This window comes from Podarcis bocagei (genome assembly GCF_964188305.1).
Source record: "Podarcis bocagei genome assembly, chromosome: 15".
Classification (NCBI taxonomy): domain Eukaryota; kingdom Metazoa; phylum Chordata; class Lepidosauria; order Squamata; family Lacertidae; genus Podarcis; species Podarcis bocagei.
In genome coordinates this window covers 25,622,965-25,639,886 of record NC_138141.1, presented here as the reverse complement: position 1 = coordinate 25,639,886, position 16,922 = coordinate 25,622,965, and the positions used below count along the sequence as shown (strand labels likewise).

Below are 16,922 nucleotides of genomic sequence, written 5' to 3'. Positions count from 1 at the left end.
GGACACCCTTATTGACATCTGGGGGATCTAATCAGGGCTGCTAGTAACCATCTTTTGCTACCAACTGGCAGGATTGGTTCCTCCGCTCCCCAAACCGGTCCCGGGAAAGGAAAAACCACAATTGGCTCAAACACAGCAAGGCTCCTTGCAGCGCTGCAAAAGTTATGGCAGTCTTCATGCTGAAGTTGCTTTTGATGAGAAATACATTCCCTGCCCTGCTCTGGTCAATTGACAGCACTTTCCTTGCTTAGTTTTTGATCTTAGTGGCTGATTTTATGGCTGCATTACTGCGAGAGACAAGAATTAATCACCTCAGCAAACCTCTCCCTTATCATTTGGTTAATGTGCTTGAATAACAGCCACAGAGGCTGGTTCTTCGCATGCACCACAAACTCTGGCCTCTCTCTTGGCCTCCATTTCAAGGTTCCTCCCTTTCTCTGATGTGCAAGACAAGGGAGAGGTTGCAGAGGATCACAGCACAATGCACACATTTGACGCACATTTAAAACACATAGCTTCCCTCAGATAATCCTGGGGACCATAGTTTACCCCTTACAGAGCTACAGTTCTCAGCACCTTTAACAAACTACAGTTCCCAGTATTGAATCATGTGTTTTCTCTCTCTCAGATGAACCTACCTCACAGGGTTGCTGTGAGGATTAAATGGGGAAGGGGGGAGGGGAGTATGCCAGGAGTGTCCAGCATGGTGCTTTCAACAGCTGCAGTAATACTGCTTATCAGGATGGGGCGGGGGGCAGCTCAAGGACATGGAGAGGTCAGGGCTGCTTGGGCATACTGGGAGGGCTGCCAAATTGGCACTGCCGGTGCACCTGCACAGGTGTCTTCTCATCTTGATCTGCTTCATCACAAAGGTACGAGGGACAAATAGGCAGCAGAAACCTGGCTTTGCAGAATCTGTCACCCTTTCATGTTGCACATCTCCCTTCTCTCTCTAGGAACAACACTCAGGGAAAGGCTCTCTCCTTGTCAAAGTTATGGGCCACGGTGACATCAGCAAGTAGACCAGTCACATCTCTCTGCTTTCTCCCTTATTTAGGGTCACATTCACCATATATTGAAAGTGCCATGGTGCCAGTTGAATCAGCCATGGCTTCCCCAAAGAATTCTGGGGGCTGTAGTTTGTTAAGGGTCCTGAGAGTTGTCAGAAGAGCCCTGTCCCCCTCCCTGAGCTACAGTTCCCCTGGTGGATTAGCAAACAATCTCTCTTCACCATAGGAGAGGTGGGGAGCAGACACTGCCTAATAATGCTCAGCCCCCTTAACAAACTACAGCTCCCAGAATTCTTTGGGAGTAAGCCATTACAATTGGTATCATGGTGCTTTAAACGTATGGTGTGAACGGGGGCCTAAGTGTCTGGAATCTTTTAGCTTCAGATGCCAAGCTGCATGTTAAATATTTTTCTTGCTTTAGTGGCGTTTCACTGATAAATAATAAAATACTGGATTTGCAGACTGACTTTCCCTGATCATATCAGAACTGCAACATTGCCTCTCTTCCTTATCAGTATAAGTTCCCTTTAGTTTCCTTGCCATATTTTGCGTAAATCAGAGAGAAAGTGGGGGAAATCCCCAAGGGGTCATTCTGGAAACTTATATCCCCAAAGGCCTCTGCACCCCTGTTTCTGAAGCTGCTGGATCCTTCTGTAGTGCGTGAGTTGAGTCACCTCCTGTATTTTTAGCCTTGGCTCCATCAGGGTCACCTGTCTTTTGAATAACTTAAGCTTTGTGATGGCTTCTTTTCAGCTTTGGGATTTGCCAGCGAAAAGCAGATAGGGGTGGGGAGAGGGCAAAGGAGAAGTCCTAAGATTTTAGCCAAGGCACTGGAGTGCCAGGCTGGTATTTATAGCCCAGCCCTGGGCGAGGTAACCCAAGCGCAGTGCAGCTGTCACTTCTGGTTTTTCAGCAAGAGGCCAGAGAGTGTGCTGGAGTTTGCTCAGCACATCTACCTCTGCACCATCCTCTGTCCATTGGCAAAGGGGCACACCGGGGAACTCAAGAGATGCCTGGCAAGCACACACCCCTTCACAATGCAGTTGCGCAGATGCAACCAAGGAGCGTAACAGAAGCGTGTTGTTGCAACCCTCCTCCCCTTGACAAAGAGTCCTGTGACATCCTAAAGACCAACACATTTATTGGGGCACAAGCAAAGGATGCCAAAGGAGAAAGGACTTCTTCACACAGTGCATGGATAAACTATGGAACTCATTCCTGCAGGAGAGAGTGGTGGTCACCAACCTGGATGGCTTTCAAAGAGGGTTAGATAAATTCATGGAGGTGCAGGCTCCACAATGGTTATACTGTGTCTCCACAGTCAGGGACAGCTTCTGAATACTTGTTGCTGGAAACCACAGGAGGGGAGAGTGTTCCCTTGCATAAGATGTGCCTTTCTCAGAGCTGCCACACACTTGGTCGACATCTTCATCAAGCTATCCACTGTGATCCCGAGGTCTTAATCCATGTCAGTCACTGCCAGTTCAGACTCCATGAGCATATATATATATATATATATTGGCATTAAAATGTTTTGGGTCCCCCCCCCCTCCCTGACATGTATCACTTTACACTGAATTTTGTATGCCGTTTTACTGCCCATTCACAGTTTGGAGATGCCTGTCTGGAGAGGGAGATACTGAAGCACAGTTTCACTCCCCCTCTTCCTTTCCCCACATTCCAGGAAATGCAGGAGACTGTCGGCTTGACTGCTGTAGTTTGAAGACAGCGGATCGGCAGGCTCCCGGGAGAGAGCTGGAGATGTTTGATGCGAGAAGCAGAGAGCTCTGAGGATACCTGTTTATCTGCCAGGGTGGCTGGCCTATAATGGAGAAAGTTCCCCAATTAAAAACGTGAGGCAGCAAATTCCATTTTAAGACCTTCCAAAGGGCAGACCTATTAAACATTTATGGAGACGGTTCATTATGAGCCCATTCTTGATGACCAGATTCTACTTCACATCATTTGGTTGTGGGAGGGTGGCAGGAGGTGGAATAGAAGCCCAAACCTATCCCTGTTCCATATAAGATTTAATCCTCCTTTTAAATTCCTAATAAATCACAATGATAATATAAGCAGCAATGTTATCAGCACTTGATCAAGCACCACAACATTCGCAGACGGACTGACACATGAGTGTTAGATATAAAATGTTAATACCCTGGCCATATTCTCAATTGAGGGGACATAGAATCATAGAATTGCAGAGTTGGAAGGGACCGCGAGGGTCATCTAGTCCAACCCCCTGCCATGCAGGAATCTTTTGCCCAATGTGGGGCTCGAACCAACAACCCTGAAATTAAGAGTCTCATGCTGACCTGAGCTAGCCCAGGTCCATATATTCAGCCATTGGCTAGAGGGTCATGGTAAACATCTCATGTCTGCCTATGATGGAAGTCAGATTGCTCTAGAAGTTCCAAAACACAGTGCCACCACCGCCTCTCTAAATCGTAGGATGTGTGTCGAAAATTGAGGGTAAGTTTAGTGAAATTGGTAGAGTCACATGGGAAAGCTTAAAGTGCGCTGTACCACTTTGGGCTGCTGGTTGTTGTTGTTTAGTCGTTTAGTCATGTCCGACTCTTCGTGACCCCATGGACCAGAGCACGCCAGGCACTCCTGTCTTCCACTGCCTCCAGCAGCTTGGTCAAACTCATGCTGGTAGCTTCGAGGACACTGTCCAACCATCTCGCCCTCTGTTGTCCCCTTCTCCTTGTGCCCTCAATCTTTCCCAACATCAGGGTCTTTTCCAGGGAGTCTTCTCTTCTCATGAGGTGGCCAAAATATTGGAGCCTCAGCTTCACGATCTGTCCTTCCAGTGAGCACTCAGGGCTGATTTCCTTAAGAATGGATAGGTTTGATCTTCTTGCAGTCCATGGGACTCTCAAGAGTCTCCTCCAGCACCATAATTCAAAAGCATCAATTCTTCAGTGATCAGCCTTCTTTATGGTGCAGCTCTCACTTCCATACATCACTACTGGGAAAACCATGGCTTTAACTATACGGACCTTTGTTGGCAAGATGATGTTTCTGCTTTTTAAGATGCTGTCTAGGTTTGTCATTGCTTGGGTTGCTGGTATACAACAGCAATTTCCCTTCCTCACAGAAAACTAGCATATAAGGAAGAACCCTAAGTTGAACACTGTCTTTCCCTGCAGATTGGAGTTCTGCATGCAGGGATTGTTTATTCACCACGGGGGAGCATTCAAACATGTTATGAACCCTGTTGGATCACTCCAAATGGTGGCAGACTTTGTGCTGTCAAATTTCAGCGGCACCCTGTGCAATGCTAAAATTTGGCAAAACCCACCCCCATTTCTCGTGCTCTGTTCTGCAGCATTGTGTGGTGCTCACTGCAACATGACACTCAGTGTGGTTACACTGGTTGCACTTACCCCAAAACTGCCTCTGCTCCACAGCCCTGTCTCATTCAGCATCCTGGCCATTCGCAGTGCTCAACCAGATGCTTCAATGGGCAGCCTGCAAGAACTCATTGATCCCCAGAGATTTGCTTTTGGAGGCATGATGATGCCTCTGACACTTAAGGGTTCAGTTTGCTGCAAACCCTCTCTTGCAGTCTGATTTGCAACAGTCCAGGATGAAACTGTGATTCTACTGATTGTGTTAACGGGTCTTGAATTCCTAATGCATGCCGGTATATGGTTGCAGAAGATGCCCCATTAACACGCATGCAATTACAAGCTCGGCTCTTGTGTTTCCCTGTACATATTCATGGATCATTGAGTGGATAACTACAGGCAGACACGGCGACTAAAATCCAGCCATTTTACCTGACGAAGGGAGGGGGAAGTAAAAGACTTAACTCAGTGAGGTTATGGGCCAAGCCTGCTAACGACAGCCTGTCGGAATTGCTAACTGTTCCACAGACATACTAAATGAATTATTAAATTAGTCTTGCCACTCATGAGACACTTTTATTAATGGCTTTTGGAAATAGCTGCCTGGATAGTTAAAAGTGCTGCGAGGACATGCAAGAAATTTCTCGAATGACAGAAAGGCCCCGAAAGGACGTGCCCCAACTGGCTGGCTGACCTCGTTGGATAAAGGTGACACTTGTCTGAACTAGGGATGAGGAACCTGTGAACCCTCGCTAGATGTTGGAGGACTCCAACTCCCATCAACCCTGGCCAGCATGGGCCAATGAACAGGGATGATGGGTGTTATAGGTTGACATCATCTGGAGGTTTCTCACACTGCCTTTATCTATCTGGGAAGGGGGATAGAAGTGTATTGGGAACTGAACTCAAAGCAGGTCCTAAACCTAGGAACTGACAGGTGCTTGGTGAGGATTTTCAGCAGTGCAACATGGCAGTCACAGTGATGATCCCTTCTAAGATTATACAACTTCCTAAGATTATGCTATAATATTATAATTATATAAAAATAATAATGGGGGATGCATTGCAATAATCAAAGCAGATCTCCATGTGTTGCATTTCAGCTGGATATACTATTTTCTGTGCAAGTACAATATCTTCTTTTAGAGAGACTTGTGTTTTTCATGAAGTTCCATTGTATAGAACAGACCCTGCACACCATTCTCTTGAAACAGAAGTGCCTTGAGTTTTCAGTGTTACCAAATGTTTAGCTTTGGAGTATACAGTGGCCCCAAAGCTCCCCTTTCATGCTGATTTGGTGGCTCTATGATGCTGGTGACAGCAGTCACGAAATTAAAAGAAGCCTGCTCCTTGGGAGAAAGGCGATGGCAAACCTAGACAGCATCTTAAAAAGCAGAGACATCACCTTACCAACAAAGGTCCGTATAGTTAAAGCCATGGTTTTCCCAGTAGTGATGTATGGAAGTGAGAGCTGAACCATAAAGAAGGATGATCGCCGAAGAATTGATGCTTTTGAATTATGGTGCTGGAGGAGACTCTTGAGAGTCCCATGGACTGCAAGAAGAACAAACCTATCCATTCTTAAGGAAATCAGCCCTGAGTGCTCACTGGAAGGACAGATCCTGAAGCTGAGGCTCCAGTACTTTGGCTACCTCATGAGAAGAGAAGACTCCCTGGAAAAGACCCTGATGTTGGGCAAGATTGAGGGCACAAGGAGAAGGGGACGACAGAGGACGAGATGGTTGGACAGTGTTCTCGAAGCTACAAACATGAGTCTGACCAAACTGCGGGAGGCAGTGGAAGACAGGAGTGCCTGGCGTGCTCTGGTCCATGGGGTCACGAAGAGTCAGACACGACTAAACGACTAAATAACAACAACAACAAATGATGCTGGAGACAGAGCCCCTGCCAGGACCCTCATGCAGAAGTAATAGCGGGTCTTCAAAAGCATGGCCCCGGACCACCATGCCACTGATGGGTTGGGGACTATGGCTTAATCTGCTTTGCATATAGAAGTTGTCAAATTCAACCCCTGATGTCTCCAGTCAAAGTCTATCAAGTGAAACCAGACAACCCAGCAAGGTGACCACTTGACAACTGGACATAATGAGCCAGGGGTGACCATACCCTCCAACATTTCTCCGATGAAAATAGGGATGTCCCATTCCATAATGACAATTTTACTATTTATATCCCACACATTTTACTGGGTTGCTCCAGCCACTGGGCAGCTTCCAACATATATAAAAGCATAATAAAACACCTTAAAACTTCCCTATACAGGATTGTCTTCAGACAGTTCGGGGGTTGGATAACTCCATACCCTCCAGCATTTCTCCAATGAAAATAGGGACATCCTACCATACCCTCCAATGTTCTTCCAATGAAAATAGGGATGTCCTAAGGAAAAGTAGGACATTCTAGGATCAAATCAGAAACTGGGATGGCTTCTCCAAATAAGGGCCATCCCTAGAAAATAGGGACACTTGGAGGGCCTGGGTGATACTCCCTGCCTGTTCCAACAGTGTTCAGTTTAGGAAGGATTGCTGTCCATCTAAATAGCTCCTCCTGATATTTGCTAGACCCCTCTTGAATTTAAACATCAAAACAGACCTGTATGCAATATCCTGTTTTGCAGAGGACCAACCTGATGTCTATGGGAAGCCCGTAGTAGCACCCAAAGACAATAGTCCTTATATGACAATACTCCAAATGACAAGACACTTTGTACTTAACTTCTTACAAGACAGTCTACTTCCTGCTCAGTCTGACAAAAGTCCTTTTGAGTCCTGAAACTCACCTACCGTATAAGCCCAAAGCAGAGCTCCTGAAAAGATAACTGTGAATCTAGGTACAAACTGGGAATTATGAGGTACTCCTGCCTTCCCCAGTTAATGACATCTGCTTTAAAAAGGCAACATCTGCAGGTATCTCCAGTTTGTGCTGATGATACACCCCCTGTTTGGCAATGAAGGCCAATGTCCTGATCTCTCCTTTTCAGTTGCTGCTTTTGGTCTCTTCAGGGGTCTTCCTCTTTGTGACCTCACATCCCACAAGAGCCCATCCTTGTTCCAAACATCTACAGAGCCCTACACCAGCTTTCTGCAGGAGCTGAATCATCAGACTTTAGCAGCGCATATAATTTGCACTGCCGGAATCCATCGCTTGGGAAGATTTGGGATGTTCGCCAGTTTCTGACAAACATCTGTTACAACTCTCATTTAGAATCCTCTCCATTATGCTACAAATAACGGGTTTGTGAAGAAAAAACAGACCCTTTGCAAACCAAATCCTAATCACTTGTGTTTGAGCATGCATCTTTGACATGCTATTTGGTGCACAGATTTGGGATCATTCTGTCGTTCTTGTAAACCACCCCAACCTCTATTTTTGAGCGACGCAAGAAAAATTAGACTATTGGGTAAGAAAGCTGTGTGTTTTCTTGACAGCAAAACTGGTGTGTGTGTGTGTGGCTTGTTTCCAATGCAAGGGTAAAGGGGGGCTATTGTTTGGCACCATAGAAATTGAACTGGACTGGTTACAAAGGCAGAAGAGGTGGAGAAGAGGCTGTTTCATTGGATGCATTAGGAAACTGTTAGGAACAAAGCTAATTCACAGAAATTCACTGAAAGTCTTAGGAGTCTCAAAGCTGAACAATACAGCTAGCACCACCACACTGAGCAGCTCTCTCTGGCTGTCTAGACGCAAACAACTGTTCTCTGTGAATACATGAACTGTTTTCTCTAAGCTGCATTCAGGCATGCAGTTTCCACTGGGAATCTGAAGCAGGGCAGTCCAACGAGAGCTGCATTGGAAGCTTCTGCTGATCATGTAGCTTGGTTCATATTCAGCAAAAACTGTCATGCATAGAATTCCAACAAGAATGGAAAAGGAACTGCACCTTGTGTGTTCGTCTGTGGTCAGGAATGGAAATCAGTGAAGTGAATTTAATTTGCATTTGTTCATGAAATTTTTTTTAAAAGTCTGTAAACAATGCACAATTATTATTTTAACGTTGTTTATTTGTTTTTATTTTCCCCCCATAAACTTTATATACCGCTTGATTGTAAGAAAAAACCTCCGGATTTTGAAGTTTACCGGTACATTGAAATAAATGTAAGTTGTGTAAATAGCTGTGTAAGTTACGTATCCTATGTTCAATAGCAGACAGCGAGATGAGCAACACAGCATTTGGTGGAAGCCAAATGGCAGCAGAATGGAAACAGAGATGATGGTGGAGAATGCATGTTGAAATGGAAATTGCAGCCTCCTTGCATCCTTAATCGTGACAATGATGCCGCCATATGAAGAGGTTGGGCTAGACTGAGAGAAGGCACGTGGGTGAATAAAACTGATTTTCTGGGCTTTCACACAATCCATATTGGTTATAGAGAATGGGGAACTTTCTGGCACATTTGGGACACATTGCTCTTGTTTGGCTAAAACTGTTCCTTGCTCTATGCCAAGCTATGGTTCATTTCCCTGAAACTCAATTCCAGGCAGAGACTAAGCAGTTCCAGTCCTCTGTGCGGAACAGCAACAAATCACCACAGACAGGAAGGAAGGTGGACAGGCTAGTGGACCAGAAATCTATGTTGCCATGAAGCATTTCAATTCCCCAAAAAGCCCATTATTGGCCTCTTCCTCTTCCCTTTTTACTTCTGTAAGAAAAGATGAAAGCAAAGGACATGTTTCAAAAACTAAAAGGACATTCCCTTGCAAAGACTGGGATCCTTAAAACCATCTTCTTTTGTTTAGATCTGCAAGATGTTGCTAGATCTGAAGACAGATAATTTATGGAGTTCACTCACCACCCCCAAATGCCCTGATGGTCACTAGCTTAGAAGGTGCTCAGAAAGGTTACACAGACATATCAGTGTAAGCTAATGCTATAAATAGTGTTTACTCATGATACCTAAATGGAAGCCCCAATTTCAGAGGCCGTATAGCTTGGTTTACCAGGTACTGGGGCAACATGTGTGTGTGTGTGATGGACTAGACAACTTCTGATGTCTGGCATTGGATCATACTTTGGAATGCTGTTGTCTGTGAAATACTCCCTGCTGTTAGGACACTTGGGGGCAGATCCACTCCATACATTTAAAACACAGGACTCCCCTTAAAGAATTCTGCATCGTGCTGAGGGAGGTGAGAAGTCCAGCTCTCTGAGGGGTAAGTGGCAGTTCCCAGGATTCTTAAATGTAGGCTGTGCAAGTTACCTTGCACAATACTTGGGCTTTTTATTTTTTAATCCCTCTGTCTTGTGCTGGTTCTCTCTTTCAGGGAGGGCTTAAAAAATTAAATTAAAACAGGAGAGCAATTAAAATGACATACCTCAATAACAAACTAAAATGGTACATGGGGGCCGAATAAAAATGCATTGAGAAAAAAAAAATGGTACATGGGGGGATAGCTCATTCGGAAGAGCATGAGACTCTTAATCTGAGGGCTGTGCGTTTGAGTGTCATCTTGGGTAAAAACCCCAACTGCATGGGGTTGGACTAGAGGACCCTGGTGATCCCTTCCAACTCTACAATTCTGTGATTTTATAATTCTAACCATCACAATTTGGTCACCTGATCATGCTGAATGGGTAGACTGAATCATGCCCTCCACTCTATTCAGCAGCTATCTTTAGCACCGTTACATGGCAGTTCAATGAATGGCATTTGTCGTGGTGGTAGTGCATTGAAAAACACGATTCTTTTCCTTTGCATCATTAAAAAAAGCCATTTTGCTCTTCAGCAGCACTGTATTTCCAAAATACAATCGATGTGGGTTGAATGGTTGGTAGGCAAATCCCCCAATCCTTGCAGATCTAGAGGCATCTAATTGCAAGTGCCTCTATTCTTGAGAGTTTTCCTTGGTCATTATGACAATTCCTTGGTCATTATGACAATTGCAGTCCTCGCCCATTATTGCTGCCATAGCTAATCACTGCTGATACAATGCCATACATATAAAGGAATAACATACCTACAAATGTCTGGGAGAGAGGGCGAGGGGACACATTTGCGGCCTGATAAAGCTTGCCAGGAAGGAATGGGAGAAAAAAGAGAGGGTGAAGTGTAATAACAAACAAACTGGTAGGGTAAACCACTTTTACAATATTGCACCTTTACATTCTGCATGAATGGAACCATAGCCATTACCACCCACTAGTTGTTGTTTTTAATAAAAAAAACCAAATCCACTTCTCCCCCTGAGTCCACTGAAGTCATAGAATGGAACCATACTTTTAGCTGCTTGTTAGCTGCTCTGATTACAAGTTCCTGGCCTTCAAGATGAGGGGGCATTCAAATCATGGAACCCAGCAAGGCTGATCTTGTCATGGTGTTAAACAAAGGGGGCTGTCTTAGGTGGCAGATTTGGGGCACCGTTAAAAGATGGTTTTCTTCTGTTGTCTTGTGAGGTGAAATTCATGGAGGAGAGGGCTATCAATGACTACTAGTCATGACTGCTATGCTCTACCTGCACAGTTGGAGACAACAATGATTCCCAACACCAGTTGCTTGAAACCATGGAAGGGAAGAGTGCTCTGGTGCCCATGTTCTGCTTACTGGTTTCCTACAGGCATCTGGTTGGCCGATGCTGCTGCCACAGTGACAGCAACGCTGTAGTGCACTCCTTAGAGGCTGGATCTGCTGCCTCCTCAACAGCCCTCCCCCCTCCCATGCTGCCTCTATAGTGACCTCTTGGCAAATAGGAGGCACTGCTGGTAGTGGCGGAGTGAGCCGATTAGGCGCCTGGGGCAGGGCCAGCTGCCTGCGGGGGTAGGGCCTGCCACCAGTGGGGCAGGGCAAGCCAGGGCAGGATGCTCCGTATGGCCTCTGAGGAGTCTGCCTGCCTCCTCCTTCTCAGCTGCCCTACAGCTCAAGGGGAGGCAGCGGGTGGACCAATTGGGGCAGTGTGGAGCCTGTGGGCGCCCAAGCCACTGTGTCACTCCCAGGAGAGACACATGGCTTGGGCGTACTGCAGGCATTGTGGTGAGTGCCGCCCAGCATTTTGTCACCCCTCAGTGGTGACACCCGGGGCGGACCCTTCCTCTGCCCCTAACTGCTGGTCGCCTCCAAGCCACAGGGAGGAAATGGTGGGGGCTGCTCTCTGTGGTTTCCTGGGTGCTGCACCTCCCTGGATTGATTCAGAATGGACCCGCTTTCCCCCCTACCCATGATAGCCTTTGATTTTCGCTTCAACTTTGACTTAGGTCACGACCCCCCAACATTTCTCCAATGAATCCTAAGGAAAAGCGGGACATTCTGGGATCAAATCAGAAACCGGGACAGCTTCTCTAAATCAGGGATGTCCCTGGAAAATAGGGACACTTTGAAGTTTGTAATGTTGATTTCAAATGTAGATCTTTATTCCTGCTTTGTTCCTGGAGTAGATCTTCACTTACCCCTTCTTCCCTGGGCAGGGGGAGAGGCACCATTTTGTAGTTTGTCCCAGGTGCCAAAATGTCTTGAGCCAACCATGCTTCTCTTAGGCTCTCAACCATTAAAGTGTGTGTGTGTGTGTATTCTTGATCTGAACTTGGCTTTTGTCTAATCTTTCCTTGAATTTCACTTTGATGAAATTTGGTGACACACAATTATGTCTATAACCTCTTTCCTGGATATCACTAACAGACAAAACTTTCAAAGGGATTGGTGTTATTCCATGTCAACAAGAATGACAGAGTCCTTAAAGACTCCACATTTGTACTGGCATGAGCTTTCCAGTTTAGTGTTTATTTCATTATTCAGTCATCTGATGATTTGGACTATAGTGTATAAGAGCTTATGGCAGTAGCTCAGTGGAGCAGCATCTTTTTTTTTGCATGCAAAAGATTCCAGGTTCAATCCTCAGCATTTCCAGCCAGGGCTAGAATACACTTTTGTCTGAAATCACAGGGACTCACTGCCAGTCAGAGTAAACAACACTGAGCTAGATAGATCAGTGCACATGACACAACTTCCTATGTTCCTACAATAAATGTCTTAGTTTTTAAGGAACTACAAGACTCTTGTAATTTGATTTAAGTGAGGTTTGGGTGAAAAAGCCTCACAGGCTAAACTGAGACCATGGCCAGGCCAGAACTGGCCCATATATTGGCAGTTCCACACCAGTACCTTGGAATCTGTAGATGTCTCACTGGAGTAGGAACCTGAAACTTCACACTGCATATCAATTTAGGTGAAATTTGGTGGCAATTGTACTTCTTGGTTTTCTTGACATACTGTTTCCACCACTAACAGACTCTCAGAGTAGCTCTTGAGAGTTAATACAGGTAAGGTTCAGGGTCTGCTGGATCAAAAAAAACATTAAGCTGGCAATGGAGGAAGGTGGTGTGATGTAGAAAACCCCCAGATTGGCATTCTATAGACCAGGATAAATTCCAGGCCAAGAGGTCTAGTTGGTGGACCAAGCAACGCCATGCCATGACAGGGCAATGGCTTCCTGTGTTACAGGATGCGACGTCAACACTGACCTGAAAACTATAGCAAACTCACACAGGTCATCCTGGGAAAGTCATGTGACCAACAGAGGAGTGCAAGAAAGCGTTTTATGCTTGAGTTCTTAGGTGGCTCAGCCAGGAAAGTTACTGATAGCCAACAGGGACCAAGTGAGCATGCACAGAGTTCCTCAGATTGTGCAGGTAGCAATGTCCTCACTCCATTTATGAGTGAAGAGACGACCTACTGACTAATTAAGGGTTATTCATGATCCCAGGTCATGGGGCTATGCCGGAAGGGTTGCAAGCATTTTATTAGGCATTCCTATTTTTAGGGGAAGCTATAATCCAGCTGAGGGAGGAGGGATAAGAGAGCTCCACCAAGTCTGCAACCATTTCATGTTTGACTCATACACACATCAAGTACCCATCCCTCCTTCTCCCTCTTTCAAACAATTTCCCCTGCTCCCCGACACAGAGACAGACAGTCCTGTTGGGAAAAGGCATGTAAAATCTGCTGTCAGAATTGTTGCATCAGTGACACGCTGAAAACATTTGGAGTAGCTTCTCCAAGACGTATAGAAATTAGCCAAGGATACCCAAGTACAAAACACACGTGCACTGTGGCGATGATTAATGATGAGCACAAAATGTGAAAATATGCTTTCTCCTTCAAAATTAACAGAAACAAAAAGTGGGAAAGGTCTGTGCTTCCCCTCCTCTACTTCCATGGGAAGGAAAGTTATGGAATCGCCATTTATCTTTCCTGGTATCTGTATCTCTTCCATCTGAGTCCTTCAGCATAGGCTTGCTCACCTGGGTCAAACTTGTTCTTCCCCAAAACACCCTCTTCATTGCTTTGACTGCATACAACTGAAGTTCTGCCTATCTGAACAACTCTGTGGAACTCAAAAACTTGCACATTGCCATATGTCAGGGCAAGCTGGTCCAATAAGAGGGAGAAACATTTATTGAGTTTAGGTCTCCTGTCCTTTGGAAGTGACACATCCATCACCACCTGCTGAATGGAGTCCAAAGTTGTATAAAGACCATCTCTCTCTCTTTCTCTCTCTCTCTCTGATTCATAGAAAGGAAACAGAAAGCTTTTTCACACCAAGCTAGACTATTGGTCCATCTAACTAAGTGCACTGTCTACCATGAGCAGCAAAAGTTATTTAGGGTTTAGACAGCCCTACCTAGAGATGATGGGGATTGAAACTGGTGCCTTTTGCATGCACTCTCTGTGCTCTCCCACTGGGCTACAGCCCTTCCCCAAATTCCAGCACAAGTCAGTTTTCAAATTCACATTTCATTCTCATTGCACATCATACTTACATAGCTCCAGCTTTTTGCTATTTACACAGCCGTATCCTTCTAATACTTAGAAGAAAACTAGGGTGAAAGCACACCGACACACACATTGTTCTACCACTGTGATATTTGTCAGCTATCAAAAACTCAACCAAACTGCTGAGTCAAGCAACAAAGACTCCTTTGCACAAAGACTCCTCCACTGAACATGACAGTGGAGTGCAGTTAAGTCATGTTCTGGGGATAAGTGCCTGGGAGTCATGGCCCCCATTGTCCAGGTCTCTTGGTGTTAGAAGGCAGCATTTATTCATGGGTCAGCCAGTTCAGTCTTCCTGTTCCCCAAACACACCTATACTGTGACCAGTTATCCCTGGGATTCAAAGACATCCAAGGTACTGGGATGCCCAGGAGTTTGGGTAACAAAGGTGCTAGTCACAGAGAGTTACAGCAATGGAACAGACTGGAAGTGTCAGCCACAGTTCAGACCAAATTCAGTCCAGAGTCCTACATGCTCCCCTTTTTTTCTTTAAGTTTTCAAAGGGCTCTTTCTCTTCTCTTTGAAACATAGATTTCAGCTGGAGATGGGTCCCAAAGGGAGGCCAAATACAAAAGAGGCATTGTTTGCAGAAGGAGCACCACATCGCTCTCTACACCTGCCCCCACCTCAACACAAGCCTGCCATCCTTCTTGCTAGTCCTTTGCTACCCACCCACCCACCCACCCACCCACCTCCCTTGCCCAAAGGAGGCAAGCTTTCCATTGAAGTCCATCCAGAAGTTGGCTGTATGGCTGGTGAGAATGGGACATGCTATTCATTGCAAAGGAAGCAAACAAAAGAGTGGACCAACTCTGGATTCTCCTGCCCACTTGGCATAAAGATTTACATGCATGCATATTTTTATTTGTGTGTGTGTGTGTGTGTGTGTGTGTGTGTGTGTGTGTAGCAGGGTGGGGGGCATCTGGCAGAGGGCTGCAGTGCTTTGTCCACTGCACATCTATAATGGTTGATCACAAAAAGGCAAATCTCTTTTCCTTTAGGGAACGGCAGTATGCCACTGAAAGGAAAAACCTTGATGTCCAGCGTGAAGAAGAAAAGGGGATCGGAAATAGGGTCTGGATACCAGGGAGGCAAGAAATGGAGAGGTTTGTAGCCAAACAATAGGGGCTCACTGGACACTCATCCTTCACACCTACCATGGCAAATTCCCAAGTCCTTTTTGCAGATCTCAATTAACTCCTGCAACAAACCCTCTCTCTTCCACTGCTTCTGCTCTTCATTTCCCCCCAAAAAGCATGGGCAACTGAGTGCCCATTGCATCCTTGAAAGTCTTTTATCGTCTCTGCTCTCCCCTGCCTAACCCCAGAAACCGATTCCACAAACATAAAGGAACTCTGTCTAGCTCAGCAAAAGCAATCAGGAGGGAGAAAGAAAGAGAGGAGTACCTTATTCTGGGAGCCTGAATCGCCTTCTCTCTCCATCGCAGCAGCGTCTATTCATCCTTTAATCCTTGGAAACAGAAGCACAATTCAAAGCATCTCCCCGCATGCGGTTCTTCCACACGTTCTTCCTTTGGCTTTTTTTAATACAAAAAAATTCCAAGCAACAGCAAGAAAAAAGCACACCCCAAGAATCTTCCCCCCGTCTTCTTTCTTCAAGCCGTGACAGTAATCATATTAATAATCTTTTTCTCTCTCCAAAAAATCACAGCACACAACAGTTATTCTCCTGCTGTCTTCTTCCAAAGACCACAGCAGCTTCACCCGGGCTCATCGTGATGTGAAAGGGCAGCATTTAATAGAAAGAAAGAATGAAAGAAAGAATGAATGAATGAAAGAGTGCAGGAGAGAGAGAGAGAAAGAGAAACGGGAAAGGGGGAAAGGGCAGTGGGAGGGAGTACAGAGAAAGAGGCTGAGGCTGACTTCACATCTGTGGCTGATGGGTCTGTGTCTATAGAAGCAGTGACAGCTCCCCCCGCCCCCCTCAGAGAGTAAGGGAGAGGAGGACCTCTGTGGCTGCTAATGGCCTGTACCAATTTATTCCACTTAAGCAGGGGGGGAAGTTCTCCCTGCAAGAGGGAAGGAAAGCCAAGCCAGCCTCCCCGATGTCCCCCGAGATGAATTGGTTTCTGCTTTGCCCATTTGCAATAGCGGCTCCTGCACAGACTTGAATACGGGCAGAGACAGTGGGTGATGGTCTCCTAGCCCAGTGTGGGGGGAGACAAAAACAGGATACAGACAACATATGGGAAAGGGGCATGGTGGGAAATTCTCATGTTTGCAAGGGGGCAAGCATAGCTGTGCAGATGGGCATGGTTCAGAATAGAAAGCACAGTGTGGCAAGCATATTTCCTAACTGGAAGATCAGAAAACAAGACTTGCTCATTTGCCTGGTTCAAAGCTAGGTTCAGACATTCATTGTTTGAAAGCACGGCATGAAATACTGTGACCCAGCTAGGTTTCCCCCACTTCAGAATATGACCACCTCCGTACAACCCTTTTGTGTGCCTGAGCACCCATCTCCCTAACATAACAGGGATGGATTGGTATCATCTTCAAAAGCTTCCCTGAATTTCCTTTCCATGTTCTAGGTTGGGGTTCTGAGAGAGACCACTGAGAGAGACCACTATGGCCCACTCCAAGATCAGCCCCCCTCAGTTTGCAAAGGACTCTCTCCATCCTCCTCCAGTTTCTGCCTATCCCAAAAATCTCACCTCCTTCATGTGAGCCTGGAATCCAGAAGGTGGAGCTGAAGTGCAGCTTTATAAGGAGAGAGAATTATGGACCAGATACCTGGTGACTGGCTGCCCATAT

At 45.9% G+C, this 16,922-nt stretch overlaps 1 protein-coding gene across 4 annotated transcripts in view; it reads right to left on the bottom strand.

Moving 5' to 3' along the window:
- Positions 1 to 16,267, bottom strand: part of B3GAT1 (beta-1,3-glucuronyltransferase 1) — a 62,369-nt gene extending 46,102 nt beyond the window's left edge. For 2 of the 4 annotated variants that reach the window (XM_081172711.1, XM_081172710.1), the window contains exon 1: positions 15,555 to 16,266. The gene's annotated coding sequence lies outside the window, so the exon portion shown is untranslated. Of the gene's footprint in view, positions 1 to 15,554 lie in introns of all 4 variants that reach the window. The other 2 variants (XM_081172709.1, XM_081172708.1) reach the window with 2 other exon arrangements.
- Between the last annotated feature and the right edge of the window lie 655 nt (positions 16,268 to 16,922).